This window comes from Nicotiana tomentosiformis, chromosome 1 (assembly GCF_000390325.3).
Source record: "Nicotiana tomentosiformis chromosome 1, ASM39032v3, whole genome shotgun sequence".
In the NCBI taxonomy this organism is placed as follows: Eukaryota; Viridiplantae; Streptophyta; class Magnoliopsida; order Solanales; family Solanaceae; genus Nicotiana; species Nicotiana tomentosiformis.
Window position 1 is genome coordinate 120,044,979 of NC_090812.1, and position 21,719 is coordinate 120,066,697.

Below are 21,719 nucleotides of genomic sequence, written 5' to 3' on the forward strand. Positions count from 1 at the left end.
ATGATCCTCACTTGTTGGTGCTGAGATACACGGTGCAGCGGGGTGGTGCTAAGGAGGTTGTGTTGGGGATGATGGCGTTGAGCGGCTTCAGGGCCAGATTTGTGTTCCAAATGTTGATGGGTTGAGAGAGTTAATCCTTGAGAAGCCTCAAAGTTCGTGTTATTCCATTTACTCAGGTGTCACGAAGATGTACCGTAACTTGAAACAATAATATTGGTGGCGTAGGATGAAGAAAGATATTGTTAATTGTGTCTCTCGGTGTTTGAATTGTCAACAGGTGTAGTATGAGCTTCAGAAACCGGGTGAGTTGACTAAGATATTGGAGATAACTGAGTGGAAGTAGGAGCATATCACTATAGATTTTGTGGTAGGCTTACTACGGGCCTTGAGGAAATACGATGCAGTCTGGGTTCTTGTGGACCGGTTGACTAATTCTGCATACTTTATTCTGTTGATGACTTCGTATTCTTCAGAGCGGTTGGCTCAGATTTACATCCAGGAGATTATCCGCCTGCAAAGTGTGCCCATTTTTATTATTTCTGACCGAGGCACGCAATTCATATTGCATTGTTTGGAGAGCCGTGCAGCGTAAGTTGGACACATTGGTCGAGATGAATACCGCATTTCATACTAAGATAAACAGACAGTCCGAGCATACTATTCAGATATTAAAAGACATGTTATGGGCATGCTCTATAGATTTCGGGAGTTACTGGGACCAATTTTTATGTTTAGCATAGTTCGCCTACAACAACAATAACAAGTCGTGCATCCAGATGGATTTGTACGAGGCCTTGTATGGGAGGCTATGCCATTCTTCAATTGGTTGGTTTGAGCGCGGTGAGGCTAGAGTTTTGGGCACTAATTTTGTTCGTGATTCTTTGGAAAAGGTTAAGGTGATTAAGAAGTGACTTCATATTCCTCAGTCCAGGCAAAGAGTTATGTAGACCGGAAGGTTCGAGATGTGGCCTACATGGCGGGTGGGAAGGTTCTTCTCCGAGTATCGCCTATGAAGGGCGTGATGTGTTTTGGGAAGAAGGGTAAGTTGAGCCCGAGGTTTCTCGGCCCATTTGACATCTTGGAGAGAGTTGGGGAGGTTGCTCATAGGCTTGCATTACCTCCTAGTCTAGAAGGGGTATATACGATATTCCATGTTTCTATGCTTCGGAAGTATCATGAGTATAGGTCACATGTTTCAGACTTCAGCACGGTACGGCTCGATGAGAATTTGATCTATGAGGAAGAGCCGATGGCTATTCTAGACTAGCAGGTTTGAAAGTTGAGATCGAAGAGTTTTCCTTCTGTGAAGGTTGAGTGGAGAGATCAGCCGATTGAGGAGGCTATGTGGGTGTCAGAGTCCGATATGTGGAGTAGATACCCATACATTTTTACCAGTCCAGGTACTTTTCTATGTCTGTTCGAGGATAAATTTTCTTTTAGAGGTGGAGAATGTGGTTCGTGCTATGCCTGAGGATGAGCAGCGTAGATTGAAGAGGTTTGGGAGACTCCATCCTCCATCTTTCAATGGTGCAGAGGGAGATGATGCACAGGGTTTCTTGGAAAGGTGTCAGAGGAGACTCCGTAGAGCAGGTATTCTAGAGACCAATGGAGTCTTGTTCACTAACTTTCTGTTCTCTAGGGCTGCATTTAGTTGGTGAGAGGCTTACGAGCGGCGTAGGATGGTTGGTGCAGTGCCCCTTACATGGCAGCAGTTCTCCGTTATCTTTCTAGAGAAGTTCGTGCCTCAGTCCCGTAGAGAGGAGCTGCGCAGACAGCTTGAGCAGCTTCGTCAGGGTGATATGTCTGTGACACAGTATGAGATGCGATTCTCGGAGTTTGCCCGTCATGCTATCTGGTTGGTTCCCATTGATAGGGAGAGGATCAGGAGGTTTATAGATGGCCTCACTTATCAGATGCGATTGCTTATGACCAGAGAGAGAGTGTCTGGTGCTACTTTTGATGAGGTTGTCGACATTGCTTGTCAGATTGAGATGGTTCGTAGTTAGGAGAGGGTTGAGAGGGAGGCCAAGAGGCCTCATGGACAGGGAGGATTTAGCGGTGCTCCTTCTAGGGGTCAGTTCCAGCACGGTACAGGCCATCCTTTCAGACATGCTCAGACGGCTCGTCTAGTTCACCGTGGTGCATCATCTAGTCATGGTTCTCACATTTATTAGCAGGGATGTCCATCTCTCGGTGCCCTCCCAGCGCAGAGTTTGTCCCATGCTCCATCGGGTCAGGGTTCATCTATGCCAGGTCCTTCTGCCAGTTATCCCGGTGCTTGGGGCTCCCTTCAGTCCACTGCACCAGCACCGGGGAGTTGTTATGAGTGTGCGGAGTTCGGTCACTTGAGGAGAGAGTGTCCCCGTATAGTGGGAGGTCCAGTTCCATGGAGGAGACAGTCTATGTCATCAGCACCAGCCCCTCCACCACTCACTCAGCCAGCCTAGGATGGAGCCCACTCATCTAGGGGCCACCCTAGAGGAGGAGGCAGATCAGGGGGTGGCCAGGCCCGTTTCTATGCCCTCCCTGTCAGACCAGATGCCATTGCTTCAGATACTGTGATTACAGGTATTATCTTAGTTTGCCACAGAGATGCCTCTGCATTGTTTGACCCTAGTTCCATTTATTCATATGTTTTCTCGTATTTCGCTCATTTTTTGGATATGCCCCATGAGTCTTTAGTTTCATCTGTTAATGTATCTACTCCCGTGTGTGATACTATTATTGTGGACCGCGTATATCGGTCATGTGTGGTGACCATTGGGGGTTTGGAGACCAGAGTGGATCTTTTGCTGCTAAGTATGGTCGATTTTGATGTGATATTAGGTATGGATTGCTTGTCTCCATGTCATGTTGTTCTAGATTGTCACGCTAAGACTGTGACGTTGGCGATGCCGCGGCTGCCGAGGGTTGAGTGGAGTGGTTCTATACACTATGTTCCTAGTAGAGTGATTTAATACTTGAAGGCTCAGCGGATGGTTGAGAAGGGTTGGCTATCTTATTTGGCTTTTGTGAGGGATGTTAGTGCAAAGGTCCCTGCTATTGATTATGTTCCTGTGGTGCGTCATTTTCTGGATATGTTTCATGCAGACCTGCCGGGCATGCCACCTGACAGTGTTATTGACTTCGGTATTGATTTGGTGCCGGGCACTCATCCCATTTCTATTTCACTGTATCGTATGGCACCGGCAGAGTTGAAGGATTTGAAGGGACAACTTCAGGAACTCTTTGATAAGGGGTTTATTCGGCCTAGCATGTCATCTTGGGGTACACCAGTTCTATTTGTAAAGAAGAAAGATAGTTCTATGAGGATGTGCATTGACTACAGGCAGTTGAACAAGATCACGGTCAAGAACAAGTAGCCTTCGCCATGTATTGATGATCTATTTGACCAGCTTCAGGGGGCGAGGGTGTTCTCCAAGATTGATTTGAGATTAGGGTATCACCAACTGAAGTATCGGGATTCGGATATTCTTAAGATAGCTTTTAGGACCCGATATGGCCATTATGAGTTCCTTGTGATGTCTTTTGGGCTGAGTAACGCCCCAACAACGTTTATGCATTTGATGAACAGTGTGTTTCAGCCTTATTTGGACTCGTTTGTTATTGTATTCATTGATGATATCCTGGTGTACTCTTGTAGCCAGGAGGAGCATGCCCAGCACCTGAGGATTGTGTTACAGAGATTGAGGGAGAAGAAGCTTTATGCAAAGTTCTCCAAGTGTGAGTTTTGGCTCGGTTCAGTGGCGTTCTTGGGGCACGTAGTGTCTAGAAAGGGTATTCAGGTGGATCCGAAGAAGATAGAGGCAGTGCAGAGTTGGCCTAGACCATCCTCAGCCACGGAGATTAGGATCTTTCTTGGTTTGTAGGGCTATTACCGTCATTTTGTGGAGGGTTTTTCATTTATTGCATCACCCTTGACTAAATTAACCCAAAAGGGTGCTCCATTCAGGTGGTCAAATGAGTGCGAGGAGAGCTTTTAGAAGCTCAAAACGGCTTTGACCACGGCCCCAGTTCTAGTTCTACCATCAGATTCTGGTTCTTACATATTGTATTGTTATGCCTCGCGGATAGGTATTGGATGTGTTCTGATGCAGGAGGGTAGAGTGATTTCTTATGCTTCGCGCCAATTGAAGACCCATGAGAAGAACTACCCTGTCCATGATCTTGAGTTAGCAGCTATTATTCATTCCTTGAAGATGTGGCGGCTCTATCTGTACGGGGTTCATTGTGAGATTTACACTAATCATCGGCGTTTGCAGCATCTGTTCAAACAGAAGGATCTTAACTTGCATCAGCAGAGGTGGTTGGAGCTTCTTAAGGACTATGATATCACCATTTTGTACCATCCCGGGAAGGCCAATGTAGTGGCCGATGCCTTGAGTCGCCGAGCGGAGAATTTGGGGAGTTTAGCGTATCTTCCAGCAGAGAGACCCTTGGCATTGAATGTTCAGGCCTTAGCTAGCCATCTTGTCAGATTGGATATTTTGAAGCCGAGTCGGGTATTGGCTTGTGTGGTCTCTAGGTCTTCTCTTTATGATTGTATCAAGGAGCGTCAGTATGATGACCCCCATCTGCTCGTCCTCCAGGATAGGGTTCGGCGAGGTGATGCCAGAGATGTGACTATTGGTAATGATGGCGTATTGATGATGCATGGCCGAATATGTGTGCCTAATGTGGATGGCCTTCAGGAGTTGTTTCTTGAGGAGGCCCACAGCTCGCGGTATTCCATTCATCCAGGTGCCGCGAAGATGTACCAGGATTTAAGACAACACTATTGGTGGAGGAGGATGAAGAAGAATATAGTTGGGTTTGTGGCTCGGTGTCTCAACTATCAGAGGTTAGAGATCCCAGAGTGGAAGTGGGAGCAAATCACCATGGATTTCGTTGTTGGGCTCCCACGGACTTCGAGGAAGTTCGATGCTATTTGGGTGATTATGGATCGGCTGACCAAGTCCGTGCACTTTATTCCAGTTGGTACTATTTACTCTTCAAAGCGGTTGGCTAAGATTTACATCCGAGAGATTGTTCGCCTTTATGGTGTCCCAGTTTCCATCATTTCGGATAAAGGCACACAATTTACATCACAGTTTTGGAGGGCCGTGCAACGAGAGTTGGGTACTCAGGTTGAGTTGAGCACGGCCTTTCACCCTCAGACGGACGGACAGTCCGAGCGTGCTATCCAGATATTAGAGGACATGTTACGCGCTCGTGTCATTGATTTTTGGGGTTCAAGGGACCAGTATCTGCCACTCGCGGAGTTTGCATATAACAACAGTTATCAGTCAAGCATTCAGATGGCTCCGTACGAGGCTTTATATGGGAGGCGGTGTAGATCTCCGGTGGGATGATTTGAGCCAGTTGAGGCTAGGATCTTGGGTACAAACTTGTTCCAAGATGCATTAGACAAGGTGAAATTGATTCAGGAGCGGCTTCGCATGGCGCAGTCTAGGCAGAAGAGCTATGCTGACAGGAAGGTCCGTGATGTGTCTTTCATGGTTGGGGAGAAAATTCTGCTGAAAGTATAACCCATGAAGGGTGTTATGAGGTTTGGGAAGAGGGGCAAGTTGAGCCCTCGGTTCATTGGGCATTTTGAGGTACTTCAGAGGATCGGGGAGGTGTTACAAGCTTGCCTTGCCACCTAGCTTGTCGAGTGTGCATCCAGTATTTCATGTTTCTATATTACAAAAGTATATCCGCGATCCGTCCCATATTTTGGATTACAGCACGGTTCAGTTGGATAGTGATATGACTTATGATGTAGAGCCGATGGACATTTTGGAGCAGTAGGTTTGGAAGTTGAGGTCAAAGGATATAGCTTCAGTGAAGGTGCAGTGGAGAGGTCAGCCTGTGGAGGAGGCCACTTGGGAGACCGAGCGGGAGATGCGGAGCGGATATGCACACTTATTTGAGACTCCAAGTATGTTTCTAGATCCTCTCGAGGACGAACATTTGTTTAAGAGGGGGAGGATATAATAACTCGGCCGGTCATTTCGAGTGTTATAGCCCTATTTCCCCCATTTTTTCTTCTTTTGTGCTTTACAACTGTATTATGTCTTACTGGGTTGGTTGGTTTGGATCCGGAGCGGTTTTGGAGTGAATTGAGACACTTAGTCTCTTATTTGGAAGCTAAGTTGGAAAAGTCGACCGGATGTCAACTTGTGGGAAAATGACCTCAGATTTAAAATTTGATGGTTCTTTTATCTCCGTTAGGTGATTTTGGATTTAGGAGCGCGTCTGGAATATGATTTGGAGATCCGTAGTAGAATTAGGATTGAATTGACGTAAGTTGGAATTTTGACGATTTTGGCTGGCAGTGAAAATTTTGATATCGTGGTCGGATTGGATTTTTGGAAGTTGGAATAGGTTCGTGTTGCCATTTTTGACTTGTGTGTAAAATTTGAGGTCAATCGGACGTGGTTTGGTAGGTTTCGGCGTCATTTGTGGAAGTTAAAAGTTTAGAAGTTTTTTAGGCTTGAATCCGGGTGTAATTGGTGCTTTGTTGTTGTCTTGAGTGATTCGAAGGTTTGACTAAGTTCGCATGGGGTTTCATGACTTGTTAGTATGATCGGTTGAGGTTCCAGAGGCCTCGGGGTGATTTCGTGTGGTTAACGGCTTGATGAGAGTTGAGGAATTACAGCTGAAGTTGCTGCTACTGGTGTAACCGCACCTGCGGAGTGGGAACCGCAGGTGCAAGTTCGCAGAAGCGAAGAAGGAGCCACAGATGCGGCCAAGAAGGAGCTGGGCAGGAGCCGCAGGTGCAAAGATTTTCTCGCACTTGCGAGGGTCGTAGATGCGGGCAACTGGGCGTAGGTGCGAAGGATGGCCGCATGTGTGATGGATTCCCGAACCTGCGATAAGTGCAGATGCGGTCTTGGAGCCGCAGGAGCGAGGTCAGGATTTTTAAGTGAAATCCGCACCTGCGATGGAATTTTCGCAGGTGTGGCATCGCAGAAGCGACAAGAGGACCGCATGTGCGGTATTTCTGGGCAGAAAAACACCACCTCGAGGGTTGGACTTTCATTTTTGATTTTGGACTTGAGAAGCTCGGGAGAGAGGCGATTTTTCGAGGATTTTTAAGGAAAACATTGGGGTAAGTAATTCTAACCCGGATTGGTCTAAATTTCGTGAATCTATGGTTTTCTTCATCACCTAATTAGGGATTTGAGTTGTGAATTTGGGGGAAAATGGTAGAAACTTCATAGGCTAAAATTTTGATTTTGGAAGGTGATTCGAGGTTGGATTCGAGTAATTCTTGTATGGTTGGACTCGTGAGTTGATGGGTGTTCATATTTTGTGACTTTTATCGAATTTCGAGACGTGGGCCCGGGGGCTGATTTGAGCTTATTTCGGATTTTTACTTATAATTTCGTGTTTCTCTTGTGTAATTGATTCTTTTAGCCTACATTAATTATATCATACTTCTTGTGGCTAGATTCGGGGTGTTTGGAGATTTATTCGAGAGGCAAGGACATTTCAGAGTAGGATTTCTAGGCTGTTAAGGTAAGTAGCAGTCTTAAATCTTGTTTTGAGGGTATGAAACCCCGAGAATTGGTATGATGTGAATATTTGGAGGTGACGCACACGCTAGGTGACGGGCGTGCGAGCGTGCACCGTGAGCGATTGTGACTTGGTCCGTCCCGTGAGACTGTAAAGTCGAATCGCCATTGTTATTACTTGTTTTTCCTTGTCTTTGAGCAATTGACTTCCTTTCATGCTAGAAACCATGCTTAGGCCATATGATATCACTGATGGGACCCGCAACGGTCGTATATTTGTTGAATTGACTGCCAATTGCTATCTTGTACTCAATCACAGTCTTACTTGTGTGTTTTATCTATGTTCCGTCTCATTTCTTGTTGATATTTGTTTTATTCTCTGTTTGGGCTAATTATTATGATATTCTGTGAGCCCGAGGGGATGGAGAGGTTAGTGACTGAGATAGGGCCTGAGTGCCGAGCTACGAGCTGTGAGGTATATTGGATCGGGTTGCACATCGCAACAAGCCTTTGGGATATATATATATATATATATATATATATATATATATATATATATATATATATTGGATCGGGTTGCACACCGCAATAATATTGGATCGGGTTGCACACCGCAATAATATTGGATTGGGTTGCACGCCGCAACAATATTGGATCGGGCTGCGCACCGCAGCAATATAACGCTTGGGCTGAAGGAGCCCCTCCGGAGTATGTAGACCCCCAGTGAGCGCAGGTACCTATTGAGAGTGTGTATTGAGGGCTGAGAGCCGAGAGTATGAGCTGTTGAGATGAGTTGAGTGACTGTTGCCTCGAGAGGCTGTACTTGCTTTTATTTATTATTGCACTTAGTTGTTATCTGTTGGTGTTGTGAAATTTCTGGAAGATTCATATCTGTTTACTTGAGCTCGAACTGATTTGACTTATACCACCGGATTTGATATCATGTTCACTATTTACTGAAAACTTTTAAAATGGTCTGTATTTTTATAGTTCGTCACTGCTTCTCAGCTTCTTATTTAATTCTGTTACTTGTTGAGTTGGTTGTACTCATGCTACACCCTGTACTTCATGTGCAGATCCAGGTGTGTACGGTTCTGGCGGTCGCTGAGTTCATGCGCGGGCTGATTATAGGAGACTTACGAGGTAGCTGCCGGCGTCCGCAGTCCTTGTTTCTCCTTTCTTATTATCTTTTCTCTCTTGTGTTGACATTTGGCACAGACTATAGTAGACTCTATTTCTAGATTGGTTATTAGATGCTCATGGCTTAGTGACACCCCGATGTCGGGCCATTTTTCCGTACTTATGTTTTGTTTGGATTTTACCCCCGTTTTTATGAAAAACTCTGGTTATTTTAAATTTCTTATTCATTTCTGTTAAATTTTGAATTTTTTTTGGAAAGGTCGGCTTGCCTAGTATCACGATAGGCACCATCACAACGGGTTAGGTTTTGGGTCGTGACAATGAGATTCGAATGTGTAGATTCAGCTTACTTTGTACTTCCTGTTGTGAGGGAACATGGTTTCCAAGGGATAGGTAACATTATTAGACTTCTTTGCGATGTGGGTGTTCAAGCCATGAGTGCATTGTGATATTGAGTCGGTTTTTGAGGCTAGGATTGTTATGGGCATGCTGTCATTGTTGTTATCTTTTGAAGAATGCCATAAGAAAAAGGGGAAGTATTTGTGATTGCATATGCTCTAGCTTAATTGTTGCTATCAACCGTGGTCATTGGTGTAGTGTGCTTCGATTGTGTAATTGCAAAGTGTTCAAGAATAGTGTAATCTGTTGGTTGACTCGAGGACGAGCAACGTTTAAGTGTGGAGTTGTGATGTTTGGCTATAAATGTGTATTTTTAGTGCATTGTTTACCCTACATTTTTAATGTTTTAGTAACTAAATGTGTGATGTTTGAGCCTAATTGTGTCGTTTTATGTGTAGGACTGTTGAAGGATGAAAAAACATAAAGGTTGCACACATGGACATCAACGATACACAAAACGAGCACCAAAAGGCAGAAAAATTGGACCAGGCGCCAGAGACCCACATCAGTCCTCGCGAGCTCTGAGGCCTGGTCTTTTCCTAGTCCGTGCATTAAACGTTTTCTACATGGATTTGGGCTTGGGGATTTCGACCCTAACCTATAAATACCCCCTAAACGTGATGAGTTTGTGGTGGTCAATTTTAGAGTCAAGTAAAGGCAAAGAAATACGAACGGAGCACGGAATTTATCCATCTTCCATCTTTCATCTAGTATTCATAGCTTTTATGTTTAAAAATCATATTTTGATTTTTGTGATGAACATGAGTGGCTAAAACCTTTAAGTTCTGGGGTTGTGATTTAGCTATGAATATTGTTGTTTGAAGTTGACTTGACCTTGATTATAATTCATTAATATATGGTTGTTTCTTCCATTTTGTGATTAATTGCTTAATTATCTGGCCAATAATTAGGTTCTATTTACTATCTATGCTATGCTTGGGAAAGCTACGTCTAGATTAGAGAAGAATTGAAGAGGGCATGATCTTAACTTTGAGTGAGGGGCGGATTTGTGGTTAGAATAGGAATATACCAAGTCACCATGCTCAATTGAATGTCGTAATCTTAGTGTGTTCATAATAGATTAATTCCATTGGAATATAGGCGTTAATCTATTTTGAATAGGCGAGTAGTAATTCGGGAGAATACTATGAGAGCAATTATTCGATTAATTAGAAAACATGAGTGAATTGTATGAAAAGAGAGTGTTAATTAAAACGCAATAAGATTTGTGAATCGGTCATAACCGTGGATTATCTATCTCTACTGAATACACAACTACCATTTTCTGCTTGAGTAATTAGTTACTCGTTATAATTATTGCTTAGTATAATCATACTCTTGTACTCTGATTGACTCGACTGGATAACAATCTAGATGAAATTAGTAGGTAGTTAACACAAGTCTCTGTGGGTTCGACACTCAACTTATCATTTTATTACTTGTACGAAAACATATACATGCGTATGCATTTGAGAGAAACAATGGACATCAAGAATTATACTCCTGGACTAATATAGGTGACAGATTACGGTGTATGCTTGTGCCCGTGTACTATCACAACTCGAGTCAACAAGTATGATCAAAGATACTGAATAGCACATTGGAAAGAACACAACAAAACCCGCAATATGCATGACTCACACAAGATAGTCACACTACTGCATAAATATCATCAATGACAATGCCCCTAGGCCATCACAAATCATCCCCAACATAGACCACCTTATCTCGCCGCGTGTGCAATAACAAAGTAAATGCCCGCCTTTTCTCGCCATATGCACATAATAACAATCCCACCTTGTCTCGCCACATACGCATACCCAACATATATAGCCCTCCTTGTCACTCCGCATGTGCAAATATCAATAATAACAATAGCACGGACAACTCACGTGCAAACACCCGACAATTCTCTCAACAATTCCACATGTGCCAAAAATATAACAACACAATATAACAACTCGCACCACATGTGCCCATATGCCACAACATTTCCATAATAACAATTCCAATACCATAATCACACATAGACCACAACTCAATAATACTGAGTTCAACAACAACAACAATAATAACACGAGAGTACGGTAAGTAACTCAACACAAGAATTATAACAACACAATAAAAGGGAAGAATAAGCTCAACAATGAAAGACATAACAAGTAATAATGACTTCAAATAAGAATAACTCAACAACGAGAGAGATAACATGTAGCAATGACTTTAAATAAGAATAGCTCAACCATGGAAGAGATAACATGTAACAATGACTTCGAATAAGAATAAATCAACTATGAAAGAGATAACATGACAATAAAAGGGAAATAATTTTTAATAAAGCATGTAAGAGTGCATTTGAGAATAAAAGATAGAACACGAACTAACAACTTCAAATAAAGCATGTAAGGGTAAATTTGACAATAGAAGATATAACATGATAGGGCAACTTAAATTAAATATACATAAGAAGCCTAAGGGTCTAAACCGGTCAAGTTTCAACATATAAGGCCGTGTACACACTCGTCATCTCATGTACACATCTTTCACGTAATTCAAATAGTGCAATAAAACCAATCCTTACGGGGTAGTTTTCCCCACACAAGGTTAGGCAAGATACTTACCTCACTACGCCAAATCAACACTCGACAATAGATTTTCCTTTATAATTCACCTCCGCTCGGCTCAAATCTAACCAAAATTGAATTGATAACTTCAAACAATGCAATAGAAACCAATTCCAATATGCAAAGCTAAGATCTTTATACAATTCCCAAAAAGTCAACAAAAATCAATTCCTGACCCGTCCGGTCAAAACCAGAGTCCAAGGGGAGGCCTTGAATACACATAACCCCACAAGTCCATATATGTATTTTGATTTCAAATTCGGTCCAAATCTGTCACGCCCCGAAATCGAGGAGCGCGACCGGCGCTCAACCGAGTAATCCCAGTCGAGCAAGCCTAATTTACATTAACCTCTCATCATTACTCATGCATGATTTACCATAACATAATAAGATCTTGACTTTCATATTAAATACACTTGGCTCAATGGCCCATATTTTCTTTCTCGTTGTAGTTACACAACTCTATAAATAGTTGTAAATACTGTGAATATAAATACATGACAAAACTCAAATCTTTAATTACATGACAAACAGTGTACATGGATCTTCTATGACAATGGATACCCATATACATAAAACGAAATAGACCCAAAAACCCACTAGAACTGTAGCGGGCTCACCATAAGCTGAGTAGTGAAGAAGATCCCTATGAAAGATCCATATCATCCTGTAGAAGTATACCTGCATCTATTAAAATATGCAGCGCCCCCAGCAAAAGGGACGTGAGTACATGTGGAATAGTACTCGTATGTAAGGCAGTCAAAACAACATATGAACATACGATAACTCAAATAACAGGCAAATAAAGTACATCAAGAAAGTACGAAACATCCAATAAAATCACATTTCAAGTCTTATTATACTTGCATCCTTCTAACCTTCTTTTAGGATCAACTGCGCCATATGAACTATACGTGGAATACATAATATAATGTAATTGTTTCAACATGTACAAACAATGCCAACGAATGTGGCACCTTCCACCCTTATTTTACACATACACATTTCGTAGATCGTCCTTAGTGTTCACGTATCATATTATACACCTATGCGTCTCATAGACCGTTCACAACGTTCACTTACACAATACAAATACACCTATTCAAGGGCCTGGAAATACAACATGAATATGATGAATCATGGTAACAATACATGGCCTTAGATAGCCATTAACGTCAAGCAATTTTTTTAAGAGCTTCCATTCAAATTTATCGATATTAATTCGGGGATCCTTTATAACCACCCTCACACAAAGTGGCCCTGCCGCCTTACCCCAACATACACGGGTGAAGGTGTATCATGATACCACAACCTCTACACAAAGTGACCATGCCGCCTCACCCCAATATATGCAGGTGGAGATGTATCACCGTACCATAATCCCAACACAAAGCGGCCCTGCCGCCTCACCCCAATATATGTGGATGGAGGTGTATTACAATACCACAATCCCAACACAAAGCGGTCATGCCACCTCACCCCAACATATGCGGGTGGGGGTGTATTCCACAATACCACAATCCCTACACAAAGCGGTCCTACCGCCACACCCCAATATATGCGGGTGGCGATGTATTCCACAATACCAAAATCCCTACACAAAGCGGCCCTACTGCCTCACTCCAATATATGTGGATGGAGGTGTATCACAATAACACAATCCCAATAGAAAGCGTCCCTGCCGCCTCAGCCCAATATATGTGGATGGAGGTATATCACAATACCACAATCCCAACATAAAGTGTCCATGCCGCCTCACCCCAATATATGCGGATGGAGGTGTATCACAATACCAAAATCCCAACACAAAGCGGTCATGCCGCCTCACCCCAATATATGCGGGTGGAGGTGTATCACAATACCATAATCCCAACACAAAACTCATACCGCCTCACCCCAATATATGCGGGTGGAGGTGTATTCCACAATACCACAATTCCTACACAAAGCGGTCCTACCGCCTCACCCCAATATATGCGGGTGGAGATGTATTCCACAATATCACAATCCCTACACAAAAAGGTCCTACTGCCTCGTCCCAATATACGCAGGTGGAGGTGTATCACAATACCACAATCCCTATACAAAGCGGTCTTACCACCTCACCCCAATATATACGGGTGGAGGTGTATTCCCAATCACAATACCATATATAAACTCAAAGCAATATAGTTTGTCATTACATTTAACGTCGTAATTACTCTTATCATTGGAATACTTCATGTTCATGCTCATCATGGATAAAAACACAACTCATTACATTAGTGCATGCATGGTAAATCAATAAGTCGATTTCAATGGCGCATGGGTCCAATTCCTTTTCTTTAGGTTCATCATCATTTAACATAGGACATCTCATTATTCACTCCCTTGACCTATTGAGGTCATTATCTAGGTGCATGACTCTTGGGGACTTAAAAATCGATGTCATTTACATACATTATTTCAGAAGCATACAACTATAGTTGAAACCATTGGGACATACAACACTTTGAAATTCTCATTTAGGCAACGATCACATTTCATGTTCATACTATCACTTACTTGTACTTGCCATGGGTGATCATAGAATATTAAGAGCATTTAGAATATTTAGGAACATCATAGTCTTTACTCGCAAGAACGTAGGGGCTTCTAACACATTGGAAACAAAAGTACAAATACGTACATCTCATAACTTTTCACACCCTATATCACTTTATCCGTACTTTCAACCATTTACAATATTATTATTTCATTGGCTCTCTTGGCCATACATATGATTCTTCTTTCATGGCACAATGGCCATATTTCATATTCCACACTTTCATATCTTTCTTTTTCAAAGATCATCATCAAATATCAACATATAGAATATTCCAAAAATCATAACTTTAAGTTCATTAGAAATGAACAATTTAAGCACAATAGATATCTTTCTGAGAAATGGAGTAAAATAATTGGCAATTGATGCGCAAGTTAAAATCATCAACAAGTAACACACCATTTATTCTTGAAATACTTTTCCCCAAAATGGGCAATATACAATTTCCACTCACGAATACGTAAGAATGCAAAATACATTGAAAATACTCACAAAGCATAGTATTTGTTAAACCAACCACATATGGAATGACTTGAGTACAAAAGCTTTTAGGAAATTCTATTTTTGAAGTCATTTTAAAACCGTTGAGTCGAGGCTCATTTCATAATCTTTACCACATATTCTCATTTCATTGGCACCACTAGCCACAACTATAACTTATATTCTTGGCATGTTGGCCACACTCTATATCCCCAATTCACTTATTTCACTTCCAACCATCTTTATAAATTATTAATAATAAGACATTTTCAATCAAGACTTTAGGTACACATATGACAAATTAAGATTCTTAAGAATATTGAGATTTTCTCACCCAATTTGGCATCATAACCTTCATTTGGAACACAACTCAAAGACATAGCATTTTAATACACATGTCATTCTTGAACACATTCCCAAATGATAACATAATGTGATAGGAACATTCAAAACAAGTTTTGATTACACAATTCTTATCACTTTGCTTATTCGGGACAACCAAATTTATGGGGAACAACTCGGAATATAGAATAAAGAACTTGAGACAACAATACTTTGAACTTACGGGAACGTTATGGAATTCAATTCTAAGAGAGAGAGTTTAGCCAACATATCTTGCTTTGAGCTCTTCTTAAATTACTATAACATTTCGGAAATTCTAGCAATTCCAATCTATTTTCAGACATAACAAAATTGAACACAAATTAGGAAGGTATTCATGATTTCAGCTCATTGAGCATTTTATCAAACACTAGGTGTGCAAATTTGGCTATAAGGTTCTTCTATAAGATTTCCTTCATTCTACAACCCAATCTTTACTTATTTGAGCTCAACATTCTTCCCACAAACCTTATTGGTACATACATGTATAAATAATGCTCTCATACCCAACAATCATACTCTAACCAACCATCTTCAACCAATTTCCAAAATTGAAAACTAGGGTATGGAACCTTACCTCTTAGATGAAGAACTTGTGAGATTTTCTTGTTGGATTTCATAGCTTGGACTAGATCTTGATGAATAACACACTTCATCTACTTCCTCTCTCTAGAACACTCTCACTTCTCTCTAAAAAACCTCAGATAATTGCCCTAAAATTAACCCCAAAGCCTATTTATCAAAATGCGGTCGCAGAAGCACTTTCGCGATCTTATAATTATTCTGCGATCGCAGAATTGGTCGCAGAATCTCATTTTTCCAGCCTTTGATAATTTGGTCATAACTTCTTGTATGGGTGTCCAAATGACGAACGGTTTGAAGCGTTGGAAACTAGGCTCAAAGGGATTTAATTTGACAGGTAGATTATCTCCTAAGTAGTTATATTTTGGTAGCAGAATGTGTTTGAAGTAGGATCTTGTGCGAACTCACTTGAAACTTTATCCCATCATAATCAAGGTTCGTCTGTGTATGTTATGGGATATACAGAGGAAGAGGAGAGTAGTCAGGCCAAGAGAAGGAAGGTAACTGATAAGGATATGAAGATTTCGATTCGAAGTATGTCTGATCGAGGCTCTCATATAGGACGAGGCGAGGACCCTCCATTGTATGCTGCCTCCAGATATCAGCTTTTGGTTGGTGAGCTCTACTTCTTCCTGGAGTATTGAAAAGTCAGGTTTCTATATATGTTATGTTGTTTTATGAGGACGTCGGGAGCCATGTCCCGACTTATATATATTATGGTCTTGTTTTCTTAGAGGTTTTGCAGACACTATCCTGTGTATAGAATTGGGTATGACATGTCGACGGCCTTGTCGGCCCCTATATATTTATATAAATCTTTTTTTTTGAATTAGTTATGCGAGTTAAGTTCTAATATTGTTACTTATATATATAGATGTGGCCTGTAATGGCCCGTGATAAGTTTGATAATAAACAAGATAAGGTACGTGGCACTCGGTTGAGTAGACCCTGGGTGCAAGTCGTGGCCCTTCGGTTTGGGTCATGACAAACTTGGTAATGTTTCATCTATACACATCCCAATCCAATGCCCGAAGTGTCACAATAGATAGCATAACCATCGGTTCCCTCTGGGAGTGTCAAAACAGGTGCTGAAGCCAATCTGTCCTTCAATACCTAGGAACTCCGCACACAAGCATCAGTCCACTGAAACATAGCTCCCTTCTGAGTCAACTTTGTCAATGGTGATGAAAGAGAAGAAAATCCCTCTACAAATCTCCTGTAATAAACTACCGAACTCAGGAAGCTACGAACCTCCATCAGTGTTGTGGGTCTAGGGCAACTCTCCACTACCTCAATCTTCTGTGTATCAACCCGAATACCTTCACCTAAAATAATATGCCCAAGGAAAGCTACAGAATTCAACCAACCACGATTTACAATTAACTGCGGTAATTCAAGCACTAAAGATGTGGATGCACTCTTTGTATGGTATTCATGTTGATATCTATACGGATCATAAGAGATTTCAGTATATCTTCAAGCAAAAGGAATTAAATTTACATTAGAGGAGATGGTTAGAGCTAGACGTTGATATTTTATACCATCAGGGTAAGACGAATGTAGTAGCTGACGCCCTCAACCGTATATCTATGGGTAGCCTGTCATAGTTAGAGTTAGAGAAGAGTGGAATAGCCCATGAGATTCACCATCTAGCTAGTCTTGGAGTTCGATTACTGCACTCAGGTGACACCGGAGTTACTATTCATCAAACGGCAACATCTTTTTTAGTAACTGAAGTAAAGGAACGCCAGTACAAGGATGATGTGTTAGTTCATTACAAAGATGCAGCACCTTAGAAGGAGAAGACACCATTTGAGATTTTCGGAGATGGAGTCCTCATATATCAAGGACGATTATGTGTCCCTAATGTTACAGGGTTGTGCCAGCAGGTCATGGGAGAAACTCACTATTCTCGTTATTCTATTCACCCATGAGCGACGAAGGTATTAGTTGGACTAAATGAAGAAGGATATAGCATCGTTTGTTGCTCAATTCCCTAATTGTCAGTAGGTTAAGATTGAGCATCAGAAACCCGGTAGAGTATTGCATGCTATAGAGATTCCAACTTGGAAATGGGAAGTAATTAATATGGATTTCATCATAGGCTTACCTCGTATACATCGTAAGTTCGATTCTATATGGGTGATTGTTGATAGACTTACAATATCATCCCATTTTATTTGCCGCCAGGACTACGTATTCAGCAGAGGATTATGCAAGGCTCTACATTAAGGAGATGGTGCAACTTCATGGTGTCCCTATATCTATTATCTGAGATAGAGGTGCTTAGTTTACCGTTAATTTCTGGAGGTCCTTCCAAAAAGGATTGGGGACTCAGGTAAGTCTTAGTACATCATTTCATCCCTAGAGAGACTGTCAGGTTGAGCGTACTATTCAGACACTGGAAGATGTTACAGGCTTGTGTGATAGACTTCAGGGGTAGTTTGGATGATCATCTTCCTCTTATTGAGTTCGCATATAATAATAACTATCATTCCAGCATTCAGATGGCTCCATACGAAGCTCTCTATGGACAGAAGTGTAGGTCACCTATTGAATGGTTTTAGGTTGGGGAAACTAAATTAGTAGGACAAGAGTTGGTACAACAGGCAATCGAGAAGACTAAGTTTATATAGGAAAGGTTATTAGAAGCTCAAAGTCGTGAGAAGTCTTATGTGGATAATCAATGACGAGACTTGGAGTTTCAAGTTGATGACTAGGTATTCCTAAAGGTATCACCGATGAGAGGCATTATGAGGTTTGGTAAGAAAATGAAAACTTAGCCTCGATACAATGGACCATATGAGATCATACGTAGAGTAGGCCAGGTAGCGTATGAGTTAGACTTGCCTTGTAACATAGAGTCCGTAAATACAGTATTTCATGTGTCTATGCTCCGTAAGTGTATCAGATATCCTTCTAGAGTCATGCCAGTTGATGATGTTCAGGTCACAAAGCAGTTATCATATGAGGATACTACCATTGCTATACTAGATAGACAAGTTCAGAGATTGAGAACTAAGGATGTAATTTCGGTTAAAGCACTTTGGAGAAACAATAATGTGGAAGAGATGACTTGGAAAGCAGAAGAAGGCATGAAGTCTAGGTATTCTCACTTATTTCCGCTTCCAGAGGAGGAGCAGACTGAGACATCACAGCCTTTAGGTGCGTGTATGGATTCTTGTGTTAGTTACCGTCATTGGTCGTGTGAGGCCATTGTTATGATTGATGATTGTGGCCCTATGTGGCATTGTATTATTTGGTTTTTTATGTGAAAGGTTAGTAGTAGTACTATTACAGAGGAGACTCTACCAAAATTTAGGAGTTGAACATTCGAGGACTAAGGGATGAGAGAGGAGTGACCTAGGATATTAAGAAATTAGAACTCCGATGGCTCTAAAACCACGGATAGTACGTGATATTTTGGGGAAGTTAGTATAGTGGAATAGAAAGTTAAGAATCTGGTTAATAAGTTTACAACCAGAAGGTGCTAGTGCCTAAAAGATTGATTAACAGACTCGTAGGTGACGAATGGAATAGGAAGTAGTTTTAAGGAGGGAGGGTGTCTTAACCCCGTGAGAGCCCGATGGTTTTTTATTGGAGTATAGCCGGGAAGGTATATTCATTTAGAATTTTTGAGTATTTCATGCAGATCTTGCAAGTTTAAACATTCGAGGACGAATGTTTCTAAGGGGGGAAGGATGTTATATCCCGTATTTTCGTACGTTAAAGTTTCGTCGTAAGTTAATCGATGTAAGCTCGGGAATGAGATTATTTTTGAGTATATAAGTATTTATGTTATTATAACAGTTGTTAAGTAAGTGCCGTGAAGGTTAGAGGTTAAACAAATCGAAGAAAAATGAGTTTCGTTGAAGTTTGACAATTTGGGATAAAATATGGTCCAAGCTATAATACCCCGTATTTATGGACTAGTGCCATATAATATACCACATGTCCGTGATAGTAAGGTATATAAAGTATGTTAAAAATGATTAGTATTTTAAGTAATTTGAGATAATTTTTAATTATGTTGGTAATGAACCAATTATTTCTTTTAGTGGAAAGTTAACTAATTAATTAGAAATTGGAGGATAAGTATTTGGTGGAAACATCCTCCCAACGTGGCAGCAAGTGAGATTCTTAATCAAGCCTAATAGTGACTAGGTAATCTATGTAGCTAGGTGGCATATTTAGGTGATTCTTTGGCAAAGTAATCACATAAAGTGGGGCCCACACCCATTATGATAAAGACATCTCCCTACATCATTAAAGTGAGATGTATTTACTTGCAAGTAACGGATGGAAAGCCTCAAAAAACATACATATGACCCACAAAATGCTATAAGCAGCAAGATTTGGAATTCTAAGGGAGCACGGTACAACTTTTCTCAAGTAAATCTTATAGATTTTTCCCTACTTCGATCCCGCCGTTACGTGTTTTGTCGCAATTGACGTGTGTTAGAGGGATTGTCAAGAGAATCGGCTCAGGTATGTTAAGGCTATCTCTTTTTTCCATATGGCATGATCCATATGACACAAACTAAATGAGCAAACACACAACTTTCATAAATGCCTCTATTTATAGAAGCACTAGGGGTGCCTATGTTGTTGATTCCCAATGTGTCTTATTATTATATCATCTATTCATGGGTTTTTGAAAATACGTAAGTTGATAAAGTTATTTCGTGATATTACCCGAAGGCATATTGATCGTGTGACATCCCGAGAGATCTTATTGACTTACTTCATTATGCATTGCATTCATTTATACATGTACATTGACCCATGACTAGATGGCATTATATACGCGTATATATATATATATATATATATATATATATATATATATATATATATATATATATATATATATATGGGGTATGGGGAAAGGTTACGACGTTATATACGCACCACCACCTAATCAGTTGGTGTACGTTGATGATTTCGCCCACTGAGGCCGAGATAATATGATGGGATGCCCACAGAAGCTTGATGACGTTATGTACGCATATACTTATACTTGATATGACATTTGTACGCATGTGCATGACATTATAAATGTTTCATGATTCACACAACTATTTAGACTTACAGGTAGAGTCCTTTATTCCATATTTTATTCACGTCTTTTATATACTATTTTTCATACTTTACATTCTCGGTACATTATTCGTACTGACGCCCCTATTGTCTGGGGCCTGCATTTCATGCCCACAGGTGCAAGTAGACATGCTGACGGTCCCTCTTCTTAGGATCCTAACTCAGTGAGAGTTGGTGTGCTCCACTTGATCCGTAGCTGCTATTGATTTTGGTACGCTATTTTTGTATGTAGATATGGGTACGACGGGCCCCAATCCCATCCTTTATACAGTTTTACACTCTATTAGAGGTCTATAGATAGTCATGTATAGTCAGATAGTATGTGGCATTTTTAGCTCGCCCTACCGTATTCCGTATATATATGTACATATATCTTTTGGGCACGTTTTCTCGTGTATGTTATTCACACAATTCAGTAGTTTACTGCTAGACGTTATGCATTTCCTACACTTATTTCATGTTTTATCTTAGATGTATGCTTAGAAGTGTTCGACAGGTAGGCTCGGGCACTCGTCATGGCCCATCGATTTGGGTCGTGACACCGATAGTACATACATATTCAAAGTGACCCATATTTCTTCCTTACAAAGAAAACCGGTGCACCCCAAGGTGACACACTCGGTCGGATGAAACCCTTCTTTAGCAAATCCTTCAAATGCTCCTTTAGTTCCTTTAATTCTATCGGTGCCATACTGTTGGGTGGAATAGAAATAGGTTGTGTGCCTGGCATTACGTTGGTCCCAAAGTCGATCTCCCTGTCTGGTGGGATCCCAGGGAGCTCATCAAGAAAGACCTCTGGAAATTCATTCACAACTGGCACTGACTCAAGTGTAGGTACCCCATCATCAGTGTCCATGACTCAGACCAAATGGTAAATACCCCTCTTGTTCATCATCTTCGCGGCCTTAAGGTAAGAAATAAACCTACCCT